The sequence below is a fragment of the Amblyomma maculatum genome, chromosome 9 (assembly GCF_055883805.1).
Source record: "Amblyomma maculatum isolate TAMU_Amacu chromosome 9, ASM5588380v1, whole genome shotgun sequence".
Classification (NCBI taxonomy): domain Eukaryota; kingdom Metazoa; phylum Arthropoda; class Arachnida; order Ixodida; family Ixodidae; genus Amblyomma; species Amblyomma maculatum.
Window position 1 is genome coordinate 59,832,302 of NC_139352.1, and position 27,809 is coordinate 59,860,110.

General features: G+C 48.4%; 1 protein-coding gene across 2 annotated transcripts in view; it reads left to right on the plus strand.

Annotated features, from left to right (window-relative positions):
• mib1 (E3 ubiquitin-protein ligase mind bomb 1) overlaps window positions 1–27,809 on the plus strand; it is a 508,315-nt gene that overhangs the window by 316,999 nt on the left and 163,507 nt on the right. The gene's annotated exons all lie outside the window — the stretch shown is intronic.

A 27,809-nucleotide genomic window follows, 5' to 3' on the forward strand; every position in this document is an offset into this window, starting at 1 on the left:
GCTTTTCGCCTTGTCAAGATTTTCAGGAGTTTGAATGCCACACATCGGATCCTTACAAAAATCTTTATCATTTCAGTTTCGCCGTGTGCGTTCTCTTTGCAAACGCTTATACAAGCGGGACTACGACTCCTATCTTGAGTCTTTAGAGAGGTATGCCTCAAATCGTCCTAGTCAGTTCTGGCGTTACGTTCGCAAGCGTTCCATTAAATCAGATTTAAGTATCAGCTTAGTTGACTCTCAGGGTTCGGAAATTCGGGATGTTGCCGACAGTTTTGCACAACATTTTTCCTCCGTTTACAAACATCCACATTGTGATTCCGTTTGCCTCCCATCTGGTGCACTATCTAATTCCATTCTCTTTGACGAGGAGTTGATAACTGAGAGTCTTAAGCGTCTGAGACCATCTTTGTCTCCTGGACCTGATGGCATTCCAGCTGCCATAATAAAAGCCTTCAGTTATATCTTCGTACCAGTACTGACTGCCATATTTAATAACTGTTTAAAAAATGCTGCCTTTCCTCGCGTGTGGAAAATGGCACGCGTGTTTCCTGTCTTCAAGTCTGGAAACAAAACTGATGTTTCCAATTATCGTCCGATTTCTCTTCTATGTGCAACCTCTAAGCTTTTCGAATTAGCTTTGCACAGCGTACTTTCCTTCCATCTCAAACATATCATAGTACCGAATCAACATGGCTTCATGTCGGGTCGCTCTACTTCCACCAACCTAGTCACGTTTATGACGTATGCCTCTGCAGCAGTCCTTCAGAGGGGTCAGGTTGACACTGTGTACTGTGATATGAGCAAAGCTTTCGACGTTGTTACTCACTCACTACTTCTTGAAAAACTTCTACTCTCTGGCGTTGAAGTCTCACTCGTAGCCCTCCTACGCAACTATCTCCTTGATCGCTTCTGCTTTGTCAGTGTCAATGGACAGACTTCTTTCGTTTACCCTGCAACGAGTGGAGTTCCTCAAGGTTCAGTACTAGGCCCGCTTCTCTTCTCCGTTTTTATTAATGATGTTTCCTCGGCGATAAAGAACTCCTCGTTTCTTCTTTATGCTGATGATATAAAAATATTCAAGGTAATACATTCTTTTCAAGATTGCGTGTTGTTGCAATCGGACATATCTGCTTTTTCTGATTGGTGTGCGATGAATCGACTTACCCTCAATTCTTCCAAAACTAGGGTTGTGTCCTTTACTCGTAAAACACATAGCTTTCTCTACCATTATTCTGTCAATTCTGTGCTGTTGGATAGGGTTGATGAAATTAATGACCTTGGTGTACTTTTTGACCGCACCCTCAGCTTCTCCTCTCACACTAAACGCATTGCTCAGCGGGCTATGCGCACACTCGGATTCGTTTGCAGACTTTCGAGAGAGTTCCATACTCCACTTCCGTTCCTAAAACTGTACCTGTCCATATGCCTCCCGGTCTTGGAGTATGCGTCGGTTGTTTGGAATGGCACTTGCAAATCGAACTTGGACAAGGTTGACAGAGTACAAAAAAAATTTTTACGGATATTTCATTATCGCTTTCCTTTTGCAACTTCCCCCTCTCGCTCCACCAGGAGCGCCCAACTGAATCTTCCTTCCCTTCACTGCCGTCGTATCAGACTTGATATCATATTTCTGTACAAACTCCTTCATGGCCACATTATGTGCCCTCAGCTCTTAGAGTACATCCTACTGCGCGTTCCGCGAAAGAGCATGAGGGAATTCAGACCATTTCAGGTTTCTCCTCTTCATTCCCACTCCCCTCTGGACAGGATGCAGTGGTTATTTAACTCTTTTTGTCCTCACCTTGACATCTTCCAAAACTCGCTCTGTTCATTTACATTGGATGTTCGTAGCGTTGTACTCTAAATAGTACTTTATCACATATAACTCCCACTTTCTAGCCTTAAATTGTATTTACTTCACTTTTTGCTTTTTCTCCTGTTCAATGCTGTCTGTATCTTGAACTACTTTTTATCCGTTTCTTGCTTATATTTCAACTTTAAACTTTATATTCGAATCTTACTGTCATTTGTTCAATTTTACTTCTTTATTGTATTATTCTGTATTTCTAGCCTGTGTTTTAAGTACCATGCACTTGTTGCGCCTGGAATGGTTGTTTATTTTATGTATATTTCTATATTACTATAATCAATGTCAGTCATCTGTTTTTTTTTTTTCCTCTTCTACCTACCGTTCTTTTTTTTTTTCTTTATTTCCTGGTGTGCTAAAAAATTCTCTCACTGTGTATATAAGTGATGATACTCATTGTTTGCTTAAATTCCGTGATACTTTTCGTCTCAGTTTCATTTCATGTATTATTTATTTCTTTTTTTTTGTGTTCTCTCTGTGTGTGTAAACATGTTTGTGCTTTTTCATTTTTTTTACTTGTGCTGCAGCACAAAGACCACATGGTTGTTCCTGCGCACATTAAATAAAGATTGATTGATTGATTGATTGATTGATTGATTACTATTATTATTATTATTATTATTATTATTATTATTATTATTATTATTATTATTATTATTATTATTATTATTATTATTATTATTATTATTATTATTAATAAAGAATAGTTTTTCGAGGAACAGCCTGCCATGGCTGTCCCTGTCTTCTGCTGTCATCAGCCCTTTGCTCAATGAAACCAACTGAGCATGGAGCTCTAAGAAAAGAAGGGAAACGCTGAGCAGAGCTTGTTTGGAACATCCGAGAAACGAGCGTATACGACAAACGACTGGGACATATTATAGCTCAATGCGGAGACTTCCTTCTTCTGTCTCTCACCATGTCTGCACGCTCAGTCGATGTCGGCAGTGTTTATGGCCACTGGGCCCCCTTGGCTTCCTTTTTTTTTTTTTTTTTTTCCTGCGAGTTACATTTGTGCGCGGGCTGCTGGGATTGGCCGCTGGCATTCAAGCAACCGGACAGCGAGAATTGCCCCACGTCTGATAAACTCGCTAAGTGACTCCGGCGATTTTTTCACTATAAACGTGTTCCGGTCGTTTATTGTGGCTGTTGCACGGAGACGTCGAATATAATTTCTCTCGCGTCGAGAATTTGCGACGTTCATGCGCAACCGAGATTGTGGAACACGGCTTGGAGACTCGACGAGCCGGGCCGGGCCGGGGATGAGCGGCTTTTGGCAGTTTTTGTTCGTTTCCAAAATGCGTGTGGATTGTATATTAAATCTAGTTTATTTGCCACCTTGTCGAAATTGCGGATGGATGGAGTATAGCAGAAGACGAGCTTAATCTCGCTGCCAGCATCTCGGCAGGCAGGCAGCGACAAAGGGTACCCAGAAAGATATATGTATCCATAATTGATATATTCCTGAAAGCACCGTTGTCTCATACGAACTGGGCGCACTCGTGGGCAGCCGCAGTGTGTCATAAAGGCGTCGAGAGGCGACGAACTTCAACGCTGCTTGTCCCTCCATTTCGCAGTGCTCAGATGCTTTGCGTTCGCGTTCCAACATGTCCTTACTAGAGAGTTTTAGTTTCACGTACGTGAAGCGCCTACGTGTGACCAGTGCGCATGCGCAGAACGTGAAGAGTCCGCGGGAGCTTCACGGACGTACGTGAGATTCGGATTTCCACGTTGGAGTCTTCACGTTGCTGGCGTACGTAGAGTTGACAACATGGCGACGCCCTGCCCGCCCGCTTCGCAGCAATAACAGCTTCGCCGCTAATTCCTCGGCGCGATATTGTGTTCTAAACTGTTGTATTCGCTTTAAGCTTACCCAATCTTACCCTCGCGTAAAGTTTCAAGTGACAAACAGCCTTTCTTTTTTAGATAGAAGGACGATTTTTCAGCTGTTAAGCCTGACGCAGAAGCGTTTGTCGTCGTCATAGCAACGATCTCGCGAGGTCACGTCAGACCAGAGTTGAGCGAGAAGTGGGACGTTGAGAACAGCAATTTCCAATTCGACCGACTCTTGGCTACGGCCGCAGCGTGGCTCGGCTCAAGGCAGCTCGACTAAACAAAATTAGTTTGGTTCATCTGTACTAGATGGCGCGGCATAACACGCACGCACAGTTTTTCAAGGCTTGTATGAAAGGTCCATACATTTTGCTTCACGCACACCACGTACGTGAAACTAAAAGTAGTCCTGGCGAAATGGACTTCTTACGTTTGCGTACGTAACTCTGTACGCACGAGAAACTAAAACTGTCTACTATTCCTTACTTCTGTTCGTGCGATCTGTCCGCGTCCAAGCAGCGGTATACAAATGGTTTATTCGGGCTTGACGCCAGCAACACTGGCGGCGCGAAAAGCGCTGGTAAACAAAGGCGCCTTCGGTGTCCTTTCTCGTCGCTCCTCTTTCGGGATCAGTGGTGACAGCTAGCAGCCTCTTCCCTTTCCCCTCTCCGTCGTCCTGTTTTTATCTTTCGTTTACAAGCTTTTATATTTCTTCTTTTGTTCCCTTGTGAAGCTCTGTTCGCGTGTAGTCAACCGGACAATCCAAAAACTATGGCGTTTGCATGCGAATTTTGGTGGCGCTTGAGCAGGGGCGTGCTTTAACGGTCCGGTCAAAAAGAAGCTTTCGCTTCTGCTGACGCAGAAAGATTTGTCGTCACATACGCGTAATGTGCGACGCACGCGCTCGGCCCGAACTGTCCGCCGCCGACAGTATAATTTATCTGTGTACGTGGCATCGTTCTTGGACGACGTTATTCGGCGACTGCCTTGCGGACTTCGCGTATGTATGCGCGCGGTCGTGTTTACGATTGGCCGCGCTGCTATAGTAGTTGCGAGTGGTCGCGCCGCGCCCGCATTGCGCTTTGAGTGACGGTCGAAACGGAAAAGACTAGAAGACGGCGCTGCCCTTTGCAGATATGTGTAGCTTGCGCTAAGTCGATTCGACTGGCGATTGGAGCGACGCTGCTCTCTTCAAAGTCCATGCTTGGGCGTATATACGAGTGCACTTTGCTGATTAAACTGTCACGTCTCTCTCTCTCTCTCTCTCTCTCTCTCTCGGCCGTCGTTTATTGGAAAATACGCAACCGTCTAAACGCGGTGGGATTTATAACAGAGACAGAAGTGACGGCGGGGTCTACTGAGTGTCGTAAACTTGGATGGAGTGTATATTATGGTTGGTTGGTTGGTTTGTGGAGTTTAACGTCCCAAAGCGACTCAGGCTATGAGAGACGCCGTAGTGGAGGACTCCGGAAATTTCGACCACCTGGGGTTCTTTAACGTGCGCTGACATCGCACAGCACACGGGCGCCTTGCTTTTCGCCTCCATCGAAAAGCTGCCGCCGAGGCCGGGATTCGATCCCGCGTCCTTGGGAACAGTAGTCGAGCGCCGTAACCACTGCGCCACCCCGGCGGGTGGAGTGTATATTATGGTTAGCCCTGCGAGCGCAGATGTCACTCCAATCTTTCATTCTTTTTTTTTTTGTTATTCCTTACCGGCTTCTTTTTTGTTTGATTATAGTTGTTTGTTTGTTTTTTTTCGTTGAAGCTTTGTCATTTGCAGTAGCGCCGTCACTGTAGTATCCCTGCGCAATCGAGAAGTCAAACGTTCGTCTATGGACGAAGACATTCCTGCTGGTATTCAGAGTGACGGGAAAACTTACCTCCTTCACATATATAGGAGTTATCTTGGGTGAAGGGAGGTGGGAAACCATTGCATATATTCATATATACAATAAGTGATTGATTTAGGTGCTCTCCCTGGTCCTGTACGCTATTAAAATCACTGGCCCTGCTGGCCAGTACCGTTTCTTTTGAAATCATAAAGTTTGGAACAAAGTAAAAACATATATAGATAGTGGAGTGCAGAAATGATCAACTTATTTTAGTCTTCAAACATCTGTCTGCCAAGCTTTTGTGCAATACTGCAGGTTGATTAAAATAAAAATTCAGAATTTTCTTTATTTTTCTTATCACGTGCTCTTGACAAATTTTACGTTTAATGCGAAAACTGGCGGGAAGGAGGGGGGGGGGGGCACCATTACAGCCGACTATTTTTAGAACGAAGCATTCCTGCGTACCACGTTTTGAGAGGCTGGATGCGATTACGCAGCCTATCAGCGCCAGAGCAGCCTCATGTACCATCCGAATGGCCTCAGAGATCGGCGTGAATTGACTGTTTTGTCTTAACTGCATTGCTTTAGAAACTAAATTTGCAGTGATTATTACTTTCTGCGGGTTCATGATGTCGCCTCGTTACCCTTCCAAATCGTAGGAATTTTAAATGTAATTAATTTGCTTTAGAAACGCAGCGTAGCCATGTTTGACCAAGACTCACGTCGATAGCTTTTTGTGGGATTACTGAATGCAGCACACTGTCATTGTTCTTTGTTTGTTTATTTGTTTTTCCCCCTTTTCGCGCCGCACCTGCTTTCCGACTATGGCACTGAAACAGGCACACATGCGCACTTAAAATTTTGTAGATTCTCCGCCTACTTCCCCCTTGCCCTCCTCCGTTCTGTAGCCTGTGAGACTTCGTTCTTATCGCGTTTTGTTTTTCCCTTATCTCGGTGCCCTCCTCTTCTGGGGAGTCCGCTCAGAACGGGAGCGTTTCGGGATAAGAGGCAGGAGGAGTCGCGGCTGCCTCGTCACCATTGATTTCATATTAGCGCTCTGGATACTCTGAAAAAAACAGACGAGGGGACCATGGAGAGGGTGCATCGGGGGTTCAGGGAGAAGCGGCTGCCGGAGCTGGCGGAGGAGTTTTGCGAGGCCGAACTGCGTGGCCTGGCGCAGAACTCAGCCCGAGAGACGATGCACCAGGCGGTGCTCCAGCTGACGCGTGCGTGCGCTCGCACGGCCTCCTCCCGGGCGATACGTCGAGTTCTACCGCCTCGAGGCGGATGCGTCTCCGCATTTCTTCCCAAGTGCATTCACTATATACTGCACACACGCGCGGGAAGAAGCTCAGCTGTCAGCCAACGTCTGGTGTCGGCCTCGCATGTACCGCCATTCTTTCGTATTTTGCGAGAGTTGGCTGTTTGTTTGTGCTCTTTGGAAGCGGGCGCGTCGAAGAAATCGGCCCACCAGGCGCGGAAGGCGACATCGTGAGATGGATGGCTAGATTTGGAGGAGATCAGCGTCCATGTCGCTGACTCTGAGGGCTCCTCCATCTATATACCCCCCCGTTCACTCCTTTTTCGCCTCCCAGTCCCTAGCTCAGCAGTGTCTTTAAAATGTTTCCTTTAACTTCCCCCTTCCTCCCTCTCCTTATCCGCACGCGAAATTGTCTTTCGTCGCCTCCAGTCCTTCAGATTGCCTAGAGGCGGGACTTTTGTATTTCGTAATTTTTCGCGGACAAAACTGTCGGCGAGACGAGTGCGCCGGAAGACGTGGGTCGTGCCTTCGCATAACTGTTCCTTCCTCGGGCTCAGGATTCAATCCTGTGCCGTAGTCCATCGCAGTAACTGCGACGTAAGTTCTCCACTCGAAACAGTGCCGTAAACACGGGAGGGGGCAAGATATGGAACAGCTTGAGCATTCAGTTTGAAATAAAAGTGGGCGGATATGTGTTATTATATTCATTAAACGCCTGCAAGAAGGAGCATTACTTGACTTTGAAAGAATATATTTACCTGTCATCGAAAACGGACAAATATGTTTGCGCGGTGGCTTTTGTAGAGCCCACTGCGCACGCCCAAAGTGTTTCTAGGTTGGGAACACGCACTGTCTGGCAACAAGCAAGCCCTTCGAGTACCGTATTTATTTAAGTGTTATACTTATAGGTCTGCAGGTTATCCTACCAGCATTCTCGAGTTTTGTAGTTTCGTTGTACGCCTGCTACAAACTACGCACGGCTCTGTAGGGACGGAAGGGAACAAACGAGTAACTTTTAGGGAAGTACGCGTCTTTTCTGCGTTGCCACGACTACGTCGCTGCCCTGCAGTTTGTCAGCGCTCACGACTCGGGACACTTTCTCCACGCGTGCCTTCTTGGAGCACGGAAATGTGCACTGTATAGTATAGTGGCGCGACATTCTTTCCACATGCCATCTCGTGTACAAAACAGCGCCTCGCCAAGCGTACGCCGCTGCGCGCGCAGGCATGCAGCGTGCCGCGCTGCACTCTAACCTCGCGCCAGAGAGAGTTTGAGGGGAAGTGGTGATCGCTGCCGTTGGCTATAAGGAAAACAGTGGCATGCTTTGGGGAAAATGGGATGCGTGCGCGCGCGCTGCGTCGCCTTCCCTAACGGCCCGCTGCGATGTCCGCAAAGGCGGTCGTTAAGCCGCCACCGCTTCCTATATAACGACAAAGGAGGCGGTGCTTCCAAGGCGGCGGTGAAAGTTCAAGCTCGCGTCGTCTCTTCGGTTTCCCTTCCGGCGTGCTCCTTTTCGCAGCACTTTAAACTCCACCTCCCTTCCTTTCCTTCCCGTGTCTTCCTTCCTAAACCCCTCGCTCTCCGTCGCAGCTCCTTGCGCGCCTTATATTTCGAAAGCGAGCTAGATTGGTGATGCGATCCGGGGCGCTTTTTTCATTATTTTTATTTTTTGCAAGGAGATTATTTACACGCGGCACATCCCAGCCACATCATCCGTGGCAGAAAAAGAAAGTTCAAGCGAGAACAATAGAAACTGAGCACCTGACGGCTGGAAAGTGTCATCCGCTAAAAAGGAGTCTTGTGCATGCATGCGCGAGAGCGAACCGTGTGTGTCTGGCGCATCGACCGCCTTCTTCACGCCTCGACGTCATGTCCGGCTTTAAGCTAATTAGCGTACCAGCGCGGGTCGAGCGCACCAGATTGGGTGCAGCACAACGCGACGCCACGCAGCTTGAAAGGGAGGGGGTTCCGAGATTCCGTACGCTACCTGTTCGGTTTTCCTCCATGTGACTTTTTTTCTTTCATAAACGTGGACAGGTTTGGTTGCCTTTATTTTTTTTTTTTTCCCCCAAAGCGACTTAAGCTCGGAGGGAGGCCGTTTGCTGGCTTAGGAAATTTCGACCATGTGGGGTTGTTTAGCGTGCGCTGACATCGCGCAGTTCGCGGACGCCCTCTACTTTTCGCCTCCATGAAAAAATGGCCGCCGTAGCCTGGGTCGAACCTGGCTCCTTGATACCGGGTGCCCTAACCACTGAGCTACCGCGATGCGTCATAATCATGGCCGGCTATAGCGGAGCAGAAAAAGAGAAGGAAAAAAAAAAAAGCTTGCAGGATCACTCGTGAAACGCTGAGTACAGTTGCTTAATAAATACGTTCCAGCGTCTTCTTCCGTGCTTCGCTGGATAACATCCAAACCTGTATGTACCTACCAAACTATTCTGCTTTGCGTGTGCACTGCACGCTATGTACCGGATGGGGGACTAAGTGTACAGTGAAATCGGGAAAGTGTTGCCTCAAAAATTTAGTGCGCTGGTTCAGGTGCATTGTGGGTTGAGCCAGTGAAAGGAGAAGGCTGCAAAATTAGCCAAGCTTTGATTGGGGCTGAAGTAGGCGAAGAACGACGGGCGTAGCATTGATGAAGCACGCACAGAGTGCGATGCTCGTAGTGTTTTGTAACTTCTCCCTCGCGCTTGGCGTCTTCAGGCACACATTCACGGTTAAACAGCTCTGAGGAGGTGAGGATTATATGTAGTACACTCCTGCCTTTCCTGAAGGGATATTTATCCGGGGTGAGTTGTCACTGCCAACTTGCCAGCTGACCATGCGGTAGTAGTAGAAGTACACAACAGTTGCATCTTACCTGTACTCGCTTATTGGGCTGAACCATGCAGGCTAAAGAAAAGGGTTCTACTTAAGTTGAGGACAAAGCAGAGGGCTATGGAACGAAAAATGGTAGGTTTAACGTTAATAGAAGCGTGCAGAGTTGGTCAGAGAAATAACTGAAGTGTCTGACGTTCTAGTGGAAATCAAGAAGAAATGGGCATGGGCAGGACATTTGGTGCGAAGAGAGGATAACCAATGGTCGCTTAGGGTAACAAACTGGATTCCAATGGTAGGAAAGCGCAGCGGGGGGCGGCAGAAAGTTAGGTGGGCGGATGAGGTTAAGCTCGCAGGCGTCAAGTGGATGCAGTTAGCACAGAACCGGGTTATTTAGAGGAGTATGGGAGAGGCGCCTTCATTCTGCAGTGGGTATAGTCCGGCTGCTGCTGATTATGATGTTGATGAATAAAAGCGCTTTGTGCATCATTGGGCGCCGAGGCCATGGGACAGAAAATATTGTTCTCAAAACTTCATGCCTCTCCGATGACACCAACTCACTGAAGCGATCTTTTGTCACCTCGTCGATGGAGGGATGAAGCTATTTTGGGCCTATTATATTTTGCACATGCTGCTGCACAGAACTTAACTGTGCGGGACCCCAAGAAAAGTGGTTGCAGCGCTTTCTCTCTCGTAGATTCGCGTATTTGCTTCACAGCTTACTGGCGTTGTTTCAACGTCTTCTCTGAAGTAGCGACCCAGGCGCTGTTGCACCATGCCCTGCATTCACCTGCCCGTCGCCAGTTGCGTGCAGCGAACACCAGAGCCATTGAAGGACGCTCAATATGCTACCTTCTCACACAGTTGACCGTTTATGTTTGTGATCACCTGTTCGAGTTGAAAGCCTTGACTGTAAACTCGGTCAAATGCTGCATTCATTTGCCTTCACTAGAAGCCAGAAATGGGTGCAGTGGGGCTAACTACGCTAAGCGGAATTGGAATCTCGTGCCGCCTCCGCAACTGCATTTTGGTTTGTTGAAACTTAACGTTTGCCCTTGGCCTCCCTTATAAAGTACCCCCCCCCCTCCCCCTCCCTTCTCCTCGCATAAGCACGCCCTAGTTAAAGCGCACCCAGCGAGGGTTCGTGGTTTGTGGCAAGGAGGCTTCATTGCGGAGCTTTGGTTTCATATATCCTTTGGTTTCGCGTAGAGGTATATGCCGCCTCCTGTGCTGTCATCTTCGCCACGTTGCACCCAAGTGTTGCAGCGCAGAGAGTATTAGGTGCCCGCGGGCTGTGTCGGGGCATAATTAGGTGGCGGTAACGGGCTAGGGCGCGAGGCTTGTGCGCCGACATTAGACGGGCGAGAAGGGAAGAGAGAGAGAGAGAGACCCGACAACGCAGCGAGGGGGCGCTTCCAACACGGAAGGACTAGGGAGCCTACATGTCGCGCCTCGGCGGGAAGGACCACCGTTGCGCCTTGCCCTGTTTGCGTAAAGTCGCGTTTTGGTGAAAGGAGGCGCACTGATGTCGCTTTGTTACCCTTTCTCGGATCCTGCCTCTCTCTCTTCTTCACCTCCTCCTTGTTTGTTGTTACTTACTTTTTACTCGCCGTGGCTTGCACTCCCCCTACCGGACTGCGCTACGCTCCCCTGCCGGCGTACCGCGCCGAAGCGAGCTCTGTGCTTATCTTTGGTCTGCGGGGTCGCCTTCGCTGCGGCCGCTCGCCATTGTGTCTGCGGCCTTTTGTTTTCTGCGCTTTAAATAATAACTGATCCGCGTAGCGCAGACAGATACGGGACAAGTGTGAACGACGGTAAGAGAAATCCTGTTCCTGCTGTGGCCATCGACAATGGCCTTATCGCTCGCTTTCTGAAGGGGAAAAGCGGTCGCGGCGGCAGGTGAAAGGGGGGCTAGTGGTTGGGGAATTTAGGGAGCTGGCTGGAAAAGGGAAGATTGGAACGAAGACGATGGCGAGGACGGCGGCGCTGGTGGCGATTAGGGTGGTTGTTGGTACAGAACGCGGCCGGGCCTCTGTGAACACGTCGTTATCTGAGGCTTTCTCGGCGCTCTAAGGAATGCCACCGCGTGGTAGATCGCTTTTTTTTTTTTTTTCCGGCTCCGCTCGATACCTGCTGCCCCCGTGCTGTCCTGAATCGTGCCTTTTGTTTTCGACGGGGTTGTCTACTCTGGTTGCTGTTTTGTTTTCGTGCGTCCCTTTTTAATAGAGCAAACTAGCGGCGGCTTGTTTTCTTGTACCGATAATATTCATAGTTTGGGTTCAATGTTCTGTTCAGGTGCCCTTACTTGCTTTGTTACCGCAGCATCTGTGCTTTGTCGAGGTCAGCCCCTTCCTGCCTAGTTGTTATGCGCCCTCAATTTGTACAAACCTTTTTGAGCATATTGTGGGCTCCTGTACACGCTGCAACGGTACCAGCAGCATCTTTGTCTTGGAGTGGAGAGCCCCTGAGCCGCACAGGTCTTGGGCCGACAAGAAAGCGACTCGCGTTGAAGGGAAAATCGCCGAAACCGGTTTTTTCCGCCTTCAACTGAAAGCGACTCCGTTCACCCCAACAACCATCTGCTACCTTTACCCCGTGCTACATCCTCTGCACGCGTTTCGATTTCTTAGTCTTGGTTTTTATTTTAACGTGCATTTTTTTTCCTTGCCACTCTGCCCTTTCTCTCACCTTTGTACCATATTGTCTGCTATCCTTAACTTGCGACCCCCCCCCCCCCCCCCCTGCTGTGCTGAGCGGCAACTTTGAAATAAGTGTGAAATGTCACGGCAGGGCATAATATTCCATCGTTCCGGAGAGAATGGGCGCCAGTGTAATAAGGGAGGAATAAAGGGCGCGTTAATTGGTTGCAATGGCCTCCCTCACTCGTTCGCGCTGTTGGGGAGAGTGAAAAGCGCGGGATTTTCGATAATGCGTTCCCTTTCTTTTTCCTCACTTTTCTGACGTTGCTGGAAGAGGCTTCTCTGAACTCGTCCGGAGGCCTGCGAACGCGTCTAGCATTTTCTAACGCCGCCGTATACTTTTTAATTCGTTCGCGTGCGTCTTATGCTCGCTTCTCTCTCTCTCTCTCTCTCTCTCTCTCTCTCTCTCTATATATATATATATATATATATATATATATATATATATATATATATATATATGTATATATATATATATTTGACATGCTCTCAGAAAATTACCTAAAGCTTGAGAAAGGAAGAAAACAGCTGCGTTTTTCTTTGCTTTCTTCCGTACCTTGATGTACACCATATTCGCCAACCCTCTTTCAAGTTCGCCAGCGTGTGCAACTACGAACGCTGTTACCTCCGTTCTCTGCTCTTCGCGTTGTTCTTTCACATTTCATCGCGGAAAAGACGCGAAAAATGCTCTTTGCTTACCAATATTTCCTTTTTCTTTTTTTGTCGTCGTTGCTTCTACAGATTAGTTGTTTGTGACCAGTCGAGTGTATACGATGTATTTTTGGGGAACAAAGAAACCGCGGCTTCCGTGGCAGCCAAGGAATGGAGACAACTACACAGTTTCAGTGCGCCGCGCTCGCCCAGTTGCGGTGACTTGCACGGAGGAAACGACTTCTCCTCCCCGCTGTCACCTCCATCGCTGCTCCCGCGGGGGCTTGGTCGCTAAAGCGATGCGTCTCACGTTCGATCCCCGTCCGTACAAAGAAGACAGAGCGGTCGCCCAAGCGAGAGACAAGAGCGCGGAACGGTTCGAAAGGTCTCTCAGCACCAACAACGCTCGCTCGTAAACCAACCTGCCCCGCGAGGTCCAACGGCACGGCACTGGCTCGCCGCTTCCCCTCTGGACAGGCACCGTAAAAACGCCCACCGCTTTCAACCGCTGCATTGTTTTCCGTCTGTGTTTGTTCGTAAGTGTTCGAGAGGTTTGCTTCTAATGAGGGAAATGAACTAAGCAGTTGCGTCCAATGAAACTACACACATACGAAACGAAGGATGACAAAGGCTTGCGGACGTGCGTGTCGCAAGCACAATTCTTGCTCGCCGATACCGCAGGGGGGCAGAGGTGGCGCTTCTGGTGGTTTTGTTGCCCGAAAGTGGGGAGCGACGGAAGTTTGGTTCCGTGCCTTGATTGGTTAACAACGACGTCCTCAAGCCCCGCACTCCTGATTCCTCCCTCCCATTCTTGTTTCTCTTCTTTCGTTTTTTTTTTTTTTTCTTTTTTTTTTTTTTTTTTTTTTTTCCTTGAGTTCCGTCTCCTTGCTCGCTTTTCGCCGTCCAAGGAAACCCTACTAAGGTTCCTTTTTCTTTCTATTTTTTTTTCTTGCTTCCGCTTGTTTCTTGAACTGTCGTATCTGGCCTTACAGTGCCCTCCGGCTTCCGGGTCACGTTCAAGTGCCCCCCCACCTCTTTTTCTGCATTCACCGTGAAACGCTCGGAACGCCGGCTGCGTTCGGCGCTGGCGGCCATTGTCCTCCTCCTCCTCCTCCTCGCGCGGGAAAACTGCTCCTTGTAGAAAAGGAACGCTGTGCCCGGCTTCTTCTGGTCGCGGCCATCCCTTTTTCGACGCCGATCGATGGGCATTGGCGACGACACAATCGCGTGCGGGGTGCCGTTAACGAGAGATATGGGTTTCGTCCCCTACCTACCTTTTGTCATTTTTTGCTTTGTTTCGTCTCTGGAGAATAGGCGCTCGAAAACTTGCCGGTATTGTTCGAAACACAGAACAGACAGCGAAGACATTCGGTTGGTGCGGCCGATGTGTGTGTTTGGCGTCACGACCGTTCGTTTTACCCTTTAACCCACTACCTCAGAAAAAAAAAAAATCCGAAAGAGTGATTGAGAAATACTGTTCTTTTCCTCTTTACACTGGGGCTTTATAAAAAAAAATGACAGAAACAGGCACGAACACAACTTAATTTACGCATAAGGCACTGAAATAATAATAATAATAATTGGTTCACAAAAAAAAGGAAAGGTACAGTATCTGTCACACTTGTTTCTGTGGACACCTGAACCGCGTTGTAAGGGAAATAAGGAGGTCGTTGCAAAAGTGGAAGGAGAAATTTGAGCCGGTAGCGGAGTAATTTCGACCCTCTGGGGATCTTCAACCTGCGCTGACATCGCACAGCACAAGGGCGCCTCTTCGTTTCGCCTCCACCGAAACGTATTTCGAAAGTTTGTGCCGATGTTTAGAGCGCTCGTCCGGAAGCTCATTTGCTGTCACCGAGCAAAAGTGGTTGGAAGTACAACTTCAATGAAAAAGAACATGCCTGGCAGCTGAATTGTTACACTGGTATCGTATACTCTCAAAGTGGAGCACCGTGCTCGGCGGTGCAGCATAATCTTCGCACCGCATCCGGCCTTGTTTTTCAGGGAAATGTTTCTTTTGTACAACTTGAAGCGAGAGAAGCAGCGGCGGACAGGCGCCGCGGAAAGTGATACCCAAAGATCTGGCACCAAATCGGGCGGACAAAATAATTAAGGTAGTTGAAGAGTCTTGCACGGATCTGTAGTGCAGCCTGAACAATCTGAACCGTAATGAGGGCAACAGTGTAAGAAAATAGGAAGTCAAGAAAACTTTACAAGCGATGCAAAAGGAAAAAAGGTTTGTTGGACAGCAAATCTCGGAAAAGACAGAGAGGAGATTGTGCTGGAGCAACTGTCCACCCCGTATTCACAAGGCGTTACGGCCTCGAACAGCGTACCAGACATTTGGAATAATGGTAACATTCTTGTAATCCGCAATAATGGGGACATCAAGGGGTTGAGAAATTGGAGACCGATCAGCTTACTGTTCGTTGTTTACGTGCTATTTACAAAGGTCTCGTTTAAGTTACCAAGTATTGCGAAGGTGCTTGCTAGAATCCGTACCTGTAGTTCTCCTATAGCGAAGATGCTGGAGGTTATAACTGCTTTGTAAGCTGTACCCTAACTATTTATGTGGGCGCTGTAGTTGCACTCCCAGTGGTTTCATTGGCACGCGAGCAAGCATCACGCAAAGACGAATATATTCCCTCATCGTTCCTCGTTTGGGTAAGGCGGCACCGAACCGTGATGCGTTGATCGAAGTACAGTTCTCGGGGCCCGGTCTTTATACGTAAACGATGTCAGCGTACGGTAGAAAACTAACAATTCATTTTTGATATGCCTGATTCGCACTGTTCGGTACGACGCACGTCGTAATGGACGGCGGCGGATTGATTTCGATTTGAATCTCATGAACACGCTCCATAATTTTGGAGTACACGGTTGGTTTTCCGTTTAGTGCTGCGTTACGCTTCCATCTAAGCACGGCCTACGTGGTAGGGGCCGTGTCCCGAATCCCGGATCTGCGGCCGTAGTACCCGTGGATACCGTCAGAGCCAGATTCCGTAGCGATATCACCCCGTGGAAATATCGGGCTAAAGCGCGCTCGTGTTTTTTCGAATCATATTTAAGGTTGTCTCGCCGTGTTGGCGCGGGGAGAAGAACGCAAGAGCCTCCTGTTTTATTCTTTGTTTTGTCTACACCTTTTGCTGTCAGTGACTTCTGGCATCTCTAGATCCTCCGGGTCGACCAGCTGAGTAACAATTTCAAGATTTAGCACTGCTTCATGTTCGAAGGATTGACGCCCCTACGCCTTTGTACTGTGGCTGTTGCGCTGCTGCACTTGCAGTCAGCCGTCTGGGTGGTCCCGGCTGCTTTTAGCGCTCCTTTCTGTCGTGTTCCTTCACTCCTTCGGCGAAGCGCTTTCCTTGTAGGCGAACGTCACATAAGGAGAAGGCCGTCGCGTTGCCCCCTGGCGGCGTCGGCGGAGTCTGCTTCTCGCCTGCCATTGCGCGCGGCGCTGCGCAAACAAGGCGACGTGACAGCTTTATTGCCGCCACCGCAACCACCGCCGCCTCGGGCGACGGCGTGGAGGAGCACTGCCACTACAACCGAGGCAGTGCATGTTTGTGCGCAGTGCTTTTGCCAACCGGACGTCTCTGGCGACAAGCGCGCTGCGTCTTCTTGTTTAGCCTTGGCGCAGATTGCTGTGCCTGGGGGCAGCCCGTTCGGTGGGCGGAAGTGGAGAGGTTAAACCGTTGCTCAGGGCACTGAGGAGACGTAGTAACGTAGGAGACGTAAAACGAAAAACACATTGCAGCGCGCTGCCTGCTGCAGCCGCGAAGATGAGGCTCTGACGTCATGCGTCGGAAGGATCCGAAGAGTTGGCTGAAAGTCTTCGTGAAACCTTTTGGAAAATAGTTCGGAACCTTTTTGCGGGCCCGTGCACCACCGACTGCGCCGTCAGCACGTGGACCGTATCATCGTATTGCGGCGGAAAATACAGACTTTGTCCTTCATTACTTGCTTACTTCACACCATTTCACTCCTAACCTGGCGGGCGTAGGGGGGGGGGGGGGGGGGGGGGGGGGGGGGGGAATAGGCAGGGTACTGCATGGCATTGCACAAGCCACCTCGCCTGCTCTGTAGATTTTGACCTTCCCATACACTCTTCATTTTTATCCCGGGCATTCCCATTTCCCCTTTATGTCCCCTCAGTCCCTTTCTCCACAGTGCAGGGTAGCAAGCAGGTACAGTGTCCTGCAACTTTATCGTACGCGTTTTGAAAAATTCTCCCGCCTCAATAGGAGGCTCATTTGCACCGAAACCGCGCACAAAGCTTGCGCGCTGTTGTCCCTTTTTGTTGTGTTGTACGTCTTACAACGGTTTTTACCTTGTTTGGTACCGCATGATGAGAAATCAGAACCCCCCTCCCCCCTTCTTTTATAGCGAACTCAGAATAGCATCGAACACCGTATGTGATGCGTTTTGGCGTACGCAAAGGGATCTCAATCTAAAATAGCTATGTTCGCAATCGAAAGAAGCTGAGTGCCAGGCCAGTCATGTATACCGCAAAAGCATTTATTTGGGAAAATGGGTTATGGGTTAAAGCGCGGTTGGTCGGGTCCTCAGCCCAGGACTCCATTGACAGCGCAAAAATCTGCAGTCTGTGTGCTGAACCTAGATTACCCTACTCCAGTAATGCACATACCATGATGTTCAATGTTTTGATCTCATCCATGCATGAGGGTCCACACGAGGAAGGAATTGTTGCGAAAGGAGTCTTTTTGCGCTCTTTTTGTTGCGTCCTTGTAAGCATCCACGATGCATCAGCGATGATGCATGAGCGATGCTGTGCCTAAAATCATCGCCCCTTCTTGACGCCTAAGAGCCTGTTTTTGCACCGATTGTTTCACCGCGCTTCTGTGGTTCAGGCTCCCCGCGTACTCACTGCAATGCAAAACGACGCTCTGCTTCGGCTACGTTTACGGGCACCGTCCCGAGGGCGTTGGTTTCAGTGTTCTCAAAGGGCCCGCATCGAAGGTCCTCTAGAATTCGCTATAAAGAGTTGGTTCATTGTAAAATTCATTCGTCTTTTAGTCACTGTAGCTTCCGCCTACCACGCGTAGCGGTTTGTCGCCATCGGGAGACCATCGGGGAGCGGAAAACATGCCTCGCTCTGGTTCTGTAAAAACAGCCTCAGAAATAATGTCGTGAGGAAAGCGGCCCCAAAGTAAACGTCACCGGGAAGACTCCTGAGAAAAAAAAAAAAAAAAATGCCGTTTGCGAAGTATAGGAAGACTGTACACGATTTAGTTCCATATAAAACACCCCGTAACCACAGTACAATACGTGTGTGGTGTAACGAAAGATATTGGTCGTCGTGACTGTATGGTCGATATTTATCTGCGGCATTTAGTTAAGCTTTTTTTTTTTTTTTGCCCTTATTTACGTTTAGTGCTGCGTGATTTGTCGCTGTCGTTATGTATTACTGTGAAAAGACAACCATGAAGACTGTCACGGCATTCTTTGAAGAACTGGCTGCCATGAAGGCATTATTCGTTGTTCGTTTTCGTTTGTTTGTTTGTTTGTTTTTTCAAACACCTGTCAAACAGTTCAAAAACTTTTTTTTTTTAGTCACTGCACATTTACACGCGGACGCTCACGCTTTGCTTGACGACGTAGATGAATGTGTTTTAAGCCTTGTGCCATAACTAAGCTGGCCAGAAAATACTACACTATTCTGATGCAAATATGTCTGCGGTGTAGCTAGAGATTGGAAAGCAGCTAACAACACGTTAACTTTCAAGCGAACGCCTTCTGCTTATCAGCGTGCGGTGTAAGCGTCGGCTGCAGGTGGAAGACACGAAACCAACCATTCCTCTTGTGTATATCGTCGTATGACGTTGGACACCTGTAGGTAGATAAGCGGCTACTGGGGGCAAACCTGCGCTTTCTGTGTGGCGGGTGGATGTCATGCGGCCATTCAGTACGCTCTGCGGCTAGGCACGCTGAGGTGGAAGGCTAACCGCGACCAGTTTGGCATCCCAGCTTCGTCATAATCATCAACCTGACCACGTCCACTGCAGGACGCAGGCGTCTCCCATTGTCCTCCTCGTTAAAAAATACTTGTGCCAGCTGCAGTCACCTAGTGCGCCTAAGTTTCCTTCCGTAAAGGGGCATTTCATAGAGTGCGTTCAAATTTGAGCAGCTGAACGTTTTCTTTTTTTTTTTTTTTTTTTGTTCTGCTGCACATTCATTAAAATGCTACGCGGGGCTCAGCAGTCTTTCAGTGGGCTATAGCGACTAAGTCACAGCGGCAGACGAAGGGAAGGAGAGCGGGGAAAAAAGGTTAGGGGAGGAGAGTCACCTGAAAAGAGGGCCGATTTCCTTTCCTATACCTCCGTTAAGGGCAGGGAGGAGGGGGGGGGGGGGGGGGGGTGCGCATGAACGAGGAATATCAAAGAAGAGAGCTATAACGATGCAGATGTTTTGACAGAACACGTTATTAGCCCATTCACACTGCGGAACAGGTCATATACATCAGTTGGATAAGAGGCACTACAGGGAAGCACACCACCGCTCTGCGCGCGCACACAGAAATTCAACGTTCAGTGAGCTTATATCCCCTAACTGATGCCACCTTGTTTTAGAGCCAGTGACACTCGCAAGTTCAGAGGAGACATTTCAGTCATCTTTTCGCTTGAAATGGCAAAAAAAAAAATGAAAAATACAAAAGTGTATACTCATGTTGCTATTAGTTTTTATTTTAAAAGTCCGCTCTGCCGTCCTGGTGCAAGTCTTATTCACATTATTGTACCAATTTCTGTTTACCTTTTCAGTCATAGTAACCGCTACTAGCTCAGTTCTACTAACTAGTAACCATTGCTGCATCAACTACTTTGCTTAGTAATGACTTCAGTAAGTGCAGTTACTGCCTGAACTTCGTTCGGGGTAGTAAACAATTAGTAGGATGCTATGTATGAGTGACTTGACCCGCTCCTGTACGAGCCTGAAGTCTTACAGTATTGTCAAAAAAAAAAAAAAAGAAACTATCGGAGAATGTAGTAACGACTGGGGTTTCTAGATTCCTTAGTAACCCGCACGAGTTTATCTTTAAGAGCGTACTTTTCAGGACACACGAAGCCACAAAGAAAGGAAAGCCGGCTTCGAGTCGATGCCAGCCGCTATACAACACCGCCGCGAGTTTCTTGCTATTTACGCGCCCCACGGTCGGCTGCTCTAGTTCGCTCGCGAGAAAGGCACCTTCGCGCGAGAGATGCGTCGTCGGCGACGTGGTCGTTCTGAAAGAGAAACGCGATTTTCCCCCAGCTTTGTAGTAGCTCGGCTCCTACAGCTATAACGACGCGGACTCCCAAATATATATCGCAGCGGCGCGTTCGCCGCAGTTTATTCGCGCCGAAAGCTAAGGCCGGGATGAATAGATCGGCGCTTCTCTTCGGTACGCCTGCAAGGATATGCAAATTAGACGTCGTCAAGACTGCCGGAGGACGGGACGCGAGTAAACAAAGAAAGGATGGCAGGAAGGAAGCAGTGCACACGAAAAAAGTGCCAGAAGAAAGTAGAGGAGCAGGACTGCTGTTATTCCTCAAAGCGAGAAAAAGGTTGCGCACGCAAAAGAGTGCGCGGCAGAGCTTCGCTTGAGCGGATGCGCGGTTAGGAAAAAATTCGACGGTGTTTGAAAGGATGATCGTAATGCGTGCGCTGCAGATATATACATATATATATATATATATATATATATATATATATATATATATATATTTTTTTTTTTTTACTTTCATCTGCACAGGATCCTGGAAACCATGCTCTACGACATTCGATTTTTATTTCTTAGTTTTCTTCTGAATGCACGAGAGACGTCACTTTGCTGACGGTAACGAGGAAGAATTTCCAGCAGAAGGAATACATCATCATCTGGAGACAAGAGGGGACGCAGCTAAAATCTGGGAATCATACACCAGATTATTATTTTTTTTTTACCTTTTAAGAACTTTTATATTGATAATTCCGACACATGCGTTAGTACAGGTGGGTTAGAAAGGCGGAAATCATGTACGTGACCGAGCTTGAGGATTAGAAGAACAATTAGCTAGAAAAGCATGATGATCGATATTATGGGTAATAATACTATAATGAGAAATTAAAGACCGTCAACATCATATATGTAAGCGCCACTTTAAAATTTTCTAAATCGGCAGTCAGGCTTGACATGGCGAACGTCAAAAACGCACATGAAAGCTTGTCGAGGTGGCTTTACATCGCTGCACAATTATATAATGACGCCGTTACGCTTGCTAATGCCGCAAAACTATGCTAACTTCTTTTACGTCTTTAAAGACACAAACGGTGTCTGTCTGTATTTCATCACAAGAAGTGCGATAAATGCCATTTCGTCAACGTGCAATTCCGAAAAGGCAACTGAATTATAGTGCTCTAGATAACTGAATGAGCTTTCAAGTGCTCATATTTGATGTTACGAGCCACTCTGCGGACTGAAAAAATTAAGGAATGGGGCTCACCTTTAGTGTTGGCGGCCTTTTCCGAAACACGATGGTTAAAAAGCTGATTAGTTAATTTTGTTGTTAGTCACTTAATCACCAAGCTCTATCATGCATGTGAGGTTTTGGCCTGCTGTAAGACACATTTGCACAAACTGCACAAGTGTATCCTTCGTAGTTTCTAAAATAAAAGTTTTTTAACAGGTGAAAAAGACGAGACGCTCAAGCTCCGCAATAGGAGTGGAACGTGAAGCATATTTGAACCTTGTTGTCGCATTACTTCATTCTCGTTCGCTACTACCCGCATATCATGTCACTAACTGAGACAAAGCCTTGCTTTGACATGTACATTCCTTCATTTTTCTTATTTACAATGACATTTCCTTTCGATGGCAACTCCGCTTTGTACACTACTAACTCTCAATTAGCACAGTATCAGCTGCAGTTAGCATAAGTGCAAGTCTTACTGCGGGCTTTTATTTTTTTATGAACGATTCCAACTGTTTTAGGGGATCCTCGCACTATTTGGTCACGAAGAATCGACGCATTCGCAGGTGAAAGCCGAAGACGCCGACTTTTCTTCGACACGGGGCTCTTACACGCTATCGCGTAAAATCTCCTTGTATAAGCTGTTAGGCTGCCACGGGCTTCTCAAGCCTGAAGAGCGCGCGCTCCCATCTCGCCGGAACGCGTTGAGGACGATACGGTGCGAGAAAATGCAGGGCTTTCTATCGTAAGCCGGCGTGCTAAAGGCGGAATACCGGAGTTTTCGAGTGCAGCAGGGTATTTTACATGTACAGCCTTTATCAAAAGTTTACAGCCCAGAAGATTTGATTCTGGACATACACCGTGTGGCTCGTAATGCATTCACAGCGCTGCAAATCGCCAGAAGGGATGACATTTGGTCGCGCTCTCCTCAATGGGTTGGACCAAAGAATGAGCGAAAACCAGGGAGAGTGCTTTCCGGAAGAGGCCTGGAGGTCAGAATAGGGTGCGGCAGAATACGCTGACTGCGCGTGGAAACAACGCGACAAGCGACAGCGAGCTTCAAGCGTTCATGTGCAGGCCATTAAGTCGTCTCTTCATGCAGCAGCTGCGACTGCTGCCCTCCGTGACTCTTCTGGCGGGGGAGGAGGGTGTTGTGACCGTACATGGTCCTCGTCTGCGCGCACTATTGTGCGCCTGTGGGCATGGTATTGATATGTGCTGTTTGTGCAAGGGCTCTAAGTGAGCGTGTTCACATGAATCTTTTTGTGTGAGCATGCTTTTCTTTGTCGTGACCCTACAACTGCTAAGTTGGCCCTGTCAAGGGAACGTCAAGAAAAATACAAAGAAACATCGCCCTGTGAGAAATAGCCGGAAGTGCTTTTGTTCAACTGTTCACCCTTCCCGTCGAGAGGCGCTATTGGCAAGGGAGGAATGCCTATTGTCCAAAGGAGACGATCAGAGTGACACGTCCGCTGACGTACAGGAGAAGAAAGGAGCATGAGGATTACGGCCATTAGAGGATTTCCCGTGAATGCAGGAAAGAGTTGCAATTGCCGGAAAGGGACAATGCTGGGAGCAGTATTCGTGGCGCGCACGTACATTTGGGTTTCTGAGAAGGAAATCCACTTGCCGGAACCAACATAGCGGATCTTCGAAATTTACCTCCTCGCCGTTCCCAAGCTCTACCCGAAGTGACCACGCCCGACTAAACAATACTGGACCAGCCAGTACATCAGACCATCAGTGCAGTGATGTGTTCGATTGGTTGCCGATATCTGAGGGGTGTGCCCTGGAACTGATTGGTCAGCATCTTCACAGAGGGGCTGGACATAGAGGATTTAAGGATGTTGCTGAGCACGAAATGAGGCTCTGAGCCCTGGGTAAACGGCTCATCCAGACGCTTCTCGCTATGAACTCTTAACGCTTGCCATTTTGCTGATATACCCCCTTTTTTTTTTTTCGTGTAAATAAGTTTTCTCAAAGTGCCATTAAACCTACTTGTATATATTTTACCAACTTCGAAGATTCAATCCTTCATCAACCCGGAGTCTCTGCACGCTACCAAGTGAAGGCCGAGTCGACTTAGTCCCAGCGTCACGACACCATGCCGAATACAAATGTTGTAGTATAATGACAACTTAAGCGGCTGCCCCTGTAAATGTGTTAGAAGAACGACAGATACACCAGTTATTGTTAGCATCTGAAAAGTTGCAGCACTAAATGGCTAGCTATATCTATGCAAAATCTTGACTATGTATTCACAGCACATAGCAGGGCGCCAAAAGTACCTGAGAGCCACATCAAAACGGCAGATTTGCGACCAATCAAAGTGAAAAAAAAAATAGTTATCTGGGCCAGAATCAAGAACAACACAAGGGTAATTCTTTTTATTCCGAGACGTTCATTCCTTTCGCTCAAGTAGTAAGCTTACGCAGCTTGTTCCGATTATACGACGCGGCACGCTACTATGTATGGTACGGCGTACGTATGTACAGCAGCCATGTGTCGGACATCAAAACACAATACAACCACACACACGTAAAAGCACAACACGGGCGGCACATAAATCGTGTCGAGAAAACGGGAACCGACGCGAATGACAGACAGAGCAAGAGTCCAGCGAGATTGCCGCCGGACGCCATGTAGAGAGAAAGCGAAGAGAGGAGAAACAGACGAAAGGTCTGGAAAGCGAGGGGTGGGTAATAATATTCTGTCAAGGGGAGGGGCAGCTCAAATAAGGACTCAAGGAAATTCGCCGAGAAGACGGCATCAGCAAAGCTAAACAGGGGGAGGGCCGTCGAAGTTGCCCCGCAGGCAGCTCACTTACGACAGCAAAGCACACACGCAGACATCCGAAAGGTCAGCACGTGAGGGAAGGGGCTTGCACATGGGATGAGGAGTCGGGAGGGATTATATATGACGGGGAACAAAGCAGACGCAGGCGGCCGCGTCTTCGGCTTATTGCGAATGCAATAGCGGGCCGGTATAAAGCGAGTGACGCGCGAGAGACAAATAGCCGGCACGGAGTGGCCGCCAGCGGAGGCGGAATGGGAACAGGCAGCGAGCTGAAATTCGGAGGTTGCTCGCGAAACATCGGAGGCATTTGTGTGTGTGTGTGTGTGTCCCTAGTCTGACTATAACTAAATTACTCTGACGTTGCGATGGAAATCTAATGAATCTGTAGACGCTGCACTGGTCATTAGTTTAGTTTTGACGTTCGAAGCTCCGGTGCGCGCGTGTGTCTTGCGAACAAGGGAAGCTATAGGAAAGCAATCCAGAAGAGATGATTAACCGCTTACTATTTATTTATTCCAACCTCAAAGGCCCCATTGAAGGGGTATTACATGAGGGAGTGTGGCAGTGTGCCGACGGGCGCTGTTGAGCTGGAGATGGCATTATTTGCTTGGCCAGGATATCCAAGAAAAAAAAATGTCAGCTTGGAACAAGAGCTGTTGCGGGAACGATTTAGCTCCAAGACAGTTTGGATGACCAGCGCTTTCCTCACGACCGAATCAGCTTTGAGCGCCAGGTTCCAATTCGTCTTTCAAGCTAAAAAAAAAAAATGAAGAAAAGAAAAGCCAGCGCTTCTGCGGCAGTTTCAGCGTTTTGGAAAATTCGAGAGGAGCCCATATTATGTTGACGAAGCCTTCACCGAGAGCTACCAATGAGCATGCATTCGGGGGTTGTCACCCACAGGTAGGCGCGCGCTTTTGGAAGAGTTACCAGCCAAGACACGAATCACTCCCTCTTTCCTGATTTAATCTTGAAAGGGCAGTTTTGGCCTTCACTTTTGAAATAACAACAGGCAAACGGCGGCCACCCCGAGGTGTCTGACGCGGTACTGTAACATCGCACAGAGCACCCAACACTTAAGGTCCGGTGGAAATTATTATTGTTATTATTATTTTGCTACATGCCCACTCTTCTTTTCAATGGGGCCAACGCGAACATAAATTATTATTGTTATTATTATTTTGCTACATGCCCACTCTTCTTTTCAATGGGGCCAACGCGAACATAGAGATAGTCTTTGTAAAGAGCGGTCTGCTTCAATTAAAGCCCTCTGACGAGGCTAACGATTATCCTAATACCTCGCATGTAACGAGAAATCTCATGCTCGTCCCTCTCGAGCTTCGGTAATCTTACAGCGGTTCCACGAGGCGCGCTACAGAGTTTTGAAGGAAACCACTCGGGCTGTATATATTTGAGAAAGACTGTACAATCAGCGGCAAATGAAATGCCAACAGCGGAGTCTAGCTCCAAACGGCTAGCTTCCGTCGACTGCCTGTCACCGTCAGAGATAGGAACGCTCATACGACGCGCAAAACTTTTGCTCATATTTTCATTGAAGCCGGTTTTCTAGCTTCGACAATAGAACACAAGTATGCAGATGCAAACGACATGGCGGCGATGGAGGCAAAACCTAAACGCTGCAGGCCGGGCATCTAAAGATCGCTCGTTTCACTCGCGCGAGTGACAGCCGCTGCTGGCAGCAAAACCTGGCTGCGGACGATGCGATCGGTGGCAAGTACGAATATGGTGGGGAAAAAAAAAAAAAGACCGCCAACTGGAGCAATGCGGATGAGCGCGCCGATCGCAAACGACGACTGGCGGACGGCATTAAGCTAGACCTCCGGCCATACGCTTTGCTGTTCGAATTTCATTTGCATTGCACGCACGTACCGATTCTGACAATCCAAATTTTGGCATCTAGTCGAGGGACTTGAGCACGCCAGAAGAAACGAGACAGATTTGAGCACGGCCAGCAACGAATGGGTTGTTAGTGAAGCCCTGTAGAGGGTGAAAGCTGTCAATCGACTCAAATAATCGCTGGCGGATGAAGGCGTAAAGTGGACTGCCGGGGAAAGAAGACACGACTGCTGCACACTTGCATAATAAATGCTCGAGGGGAGCTACAGATGTAAGCAGGAAAAACACAGAAAGGTTTTCATCTGACCGACATCCTCTCCCACCAGGCGGCGACCGGGTTTCAAGCCACTACATCGACGAAGACGTAGTTTACACCAGGATAGATGGATGGATTTATTGAAAGGAAAAGGCAGAGAGGTCGGCCGGAATAATTCAAATCTGGCCTGCTACTCTGCACTGGGCAAGGGGAAGGAGAGAAGAAAGAAGGTCATGATGGGTGACGATGTGGGAGAAGGCATATGAAATACATATACAGACACAGTAGCTTGCTTTACAAGCGCGAATCAAGTCCGCTGGCGCACAAAAAAAAAAAAAAAAAAACACAGGAGCCCCATGCACAGCCGAACCCCCTTGCAACACTTATTTATTTATTTATGGCGCTGAGTTTGCCACACGGCATAAAAGGTGGTGGTATAGCCTCACAGGAATGTGTGGAGCGCAGCCATGTGCAAGAAGTCACACAAACTGCGTGCATAAATGTTGTTTGTTGTCCATAAGTGGAAATGAGAGTCATTACTTGGTGAAAGTCCAGCTTTTTGTAGTATGGTGTTGCGCATATGCGAAGTTCCTGAGCATGTCCATATTAGATGCCGTACATTGGTGTCGCAAGCCGGTTCTTCGCAGTGTGGGCATTGTGCCACCGGATCCACTCCTGACCCATTTGACATCATCAGCATCCCTCAGGCAGCGTACACGTGCTCTAATTCCCCCGTGTACGTACCCCCTTCCCCCCAATCTAACAAGTGTGGAGGAGGTATCTCTGAGACGGCTGAGGGTCGGAGTGGCTCTTACGCCCGCCGTTCGACACCAGTGGCAAAGTACTACTATTCCAGTTCCCTTGCAACACTTGCGAGACTGTATATGTGCACCACAGTTGCAGTGCGCTACGACAGGGTGAAAACTCGGTGGTTAGCCGCCTGCTAGGCCATCTGTGCATTAAAGAAAACAAATCAGCAAAGGTTTAACCTGGTTAAGTCCATACTATAACATGCGAACGCACAAGTTTGGAGAATTTTATCTTGGCAGATGGCAGATGTGAACGACGTTGTCGATGTCTTCTCGCCATCAATCGTTACAGGCTCGCTCGTGATGTATGTTGTCCAAGTTTCCAGTGGCGACACAGATATAAAGCCCCGGCTCGACCACCCCGTACTAGCTTCTATGCGGTCGGCGAGCAGCGCATGTAACACAGTATCCAGGGGTCCTGGATGGCTGGATTCTGATCTCACCCCCTCATCTCAATGGCGCAGGTGTTCTGCCGCTGCACTGCGCCTGCAAAACACCTGAACTCGTGACGTCACGTGCCTCGTTATGCAGCCTCACTGCGCATGCTCAAACCATTCACCGGATCGCCTCCGCTGCGCCGAGTCTCCAGCCCGAGTGGGCTGCTCCCGCCAATTCGGCAACGCAGGGAATGCCGAGTCAGTTACACATCGTGAGGTCGTGCTTCAGGACTGAAACAGCAAGAAGACATCGGAC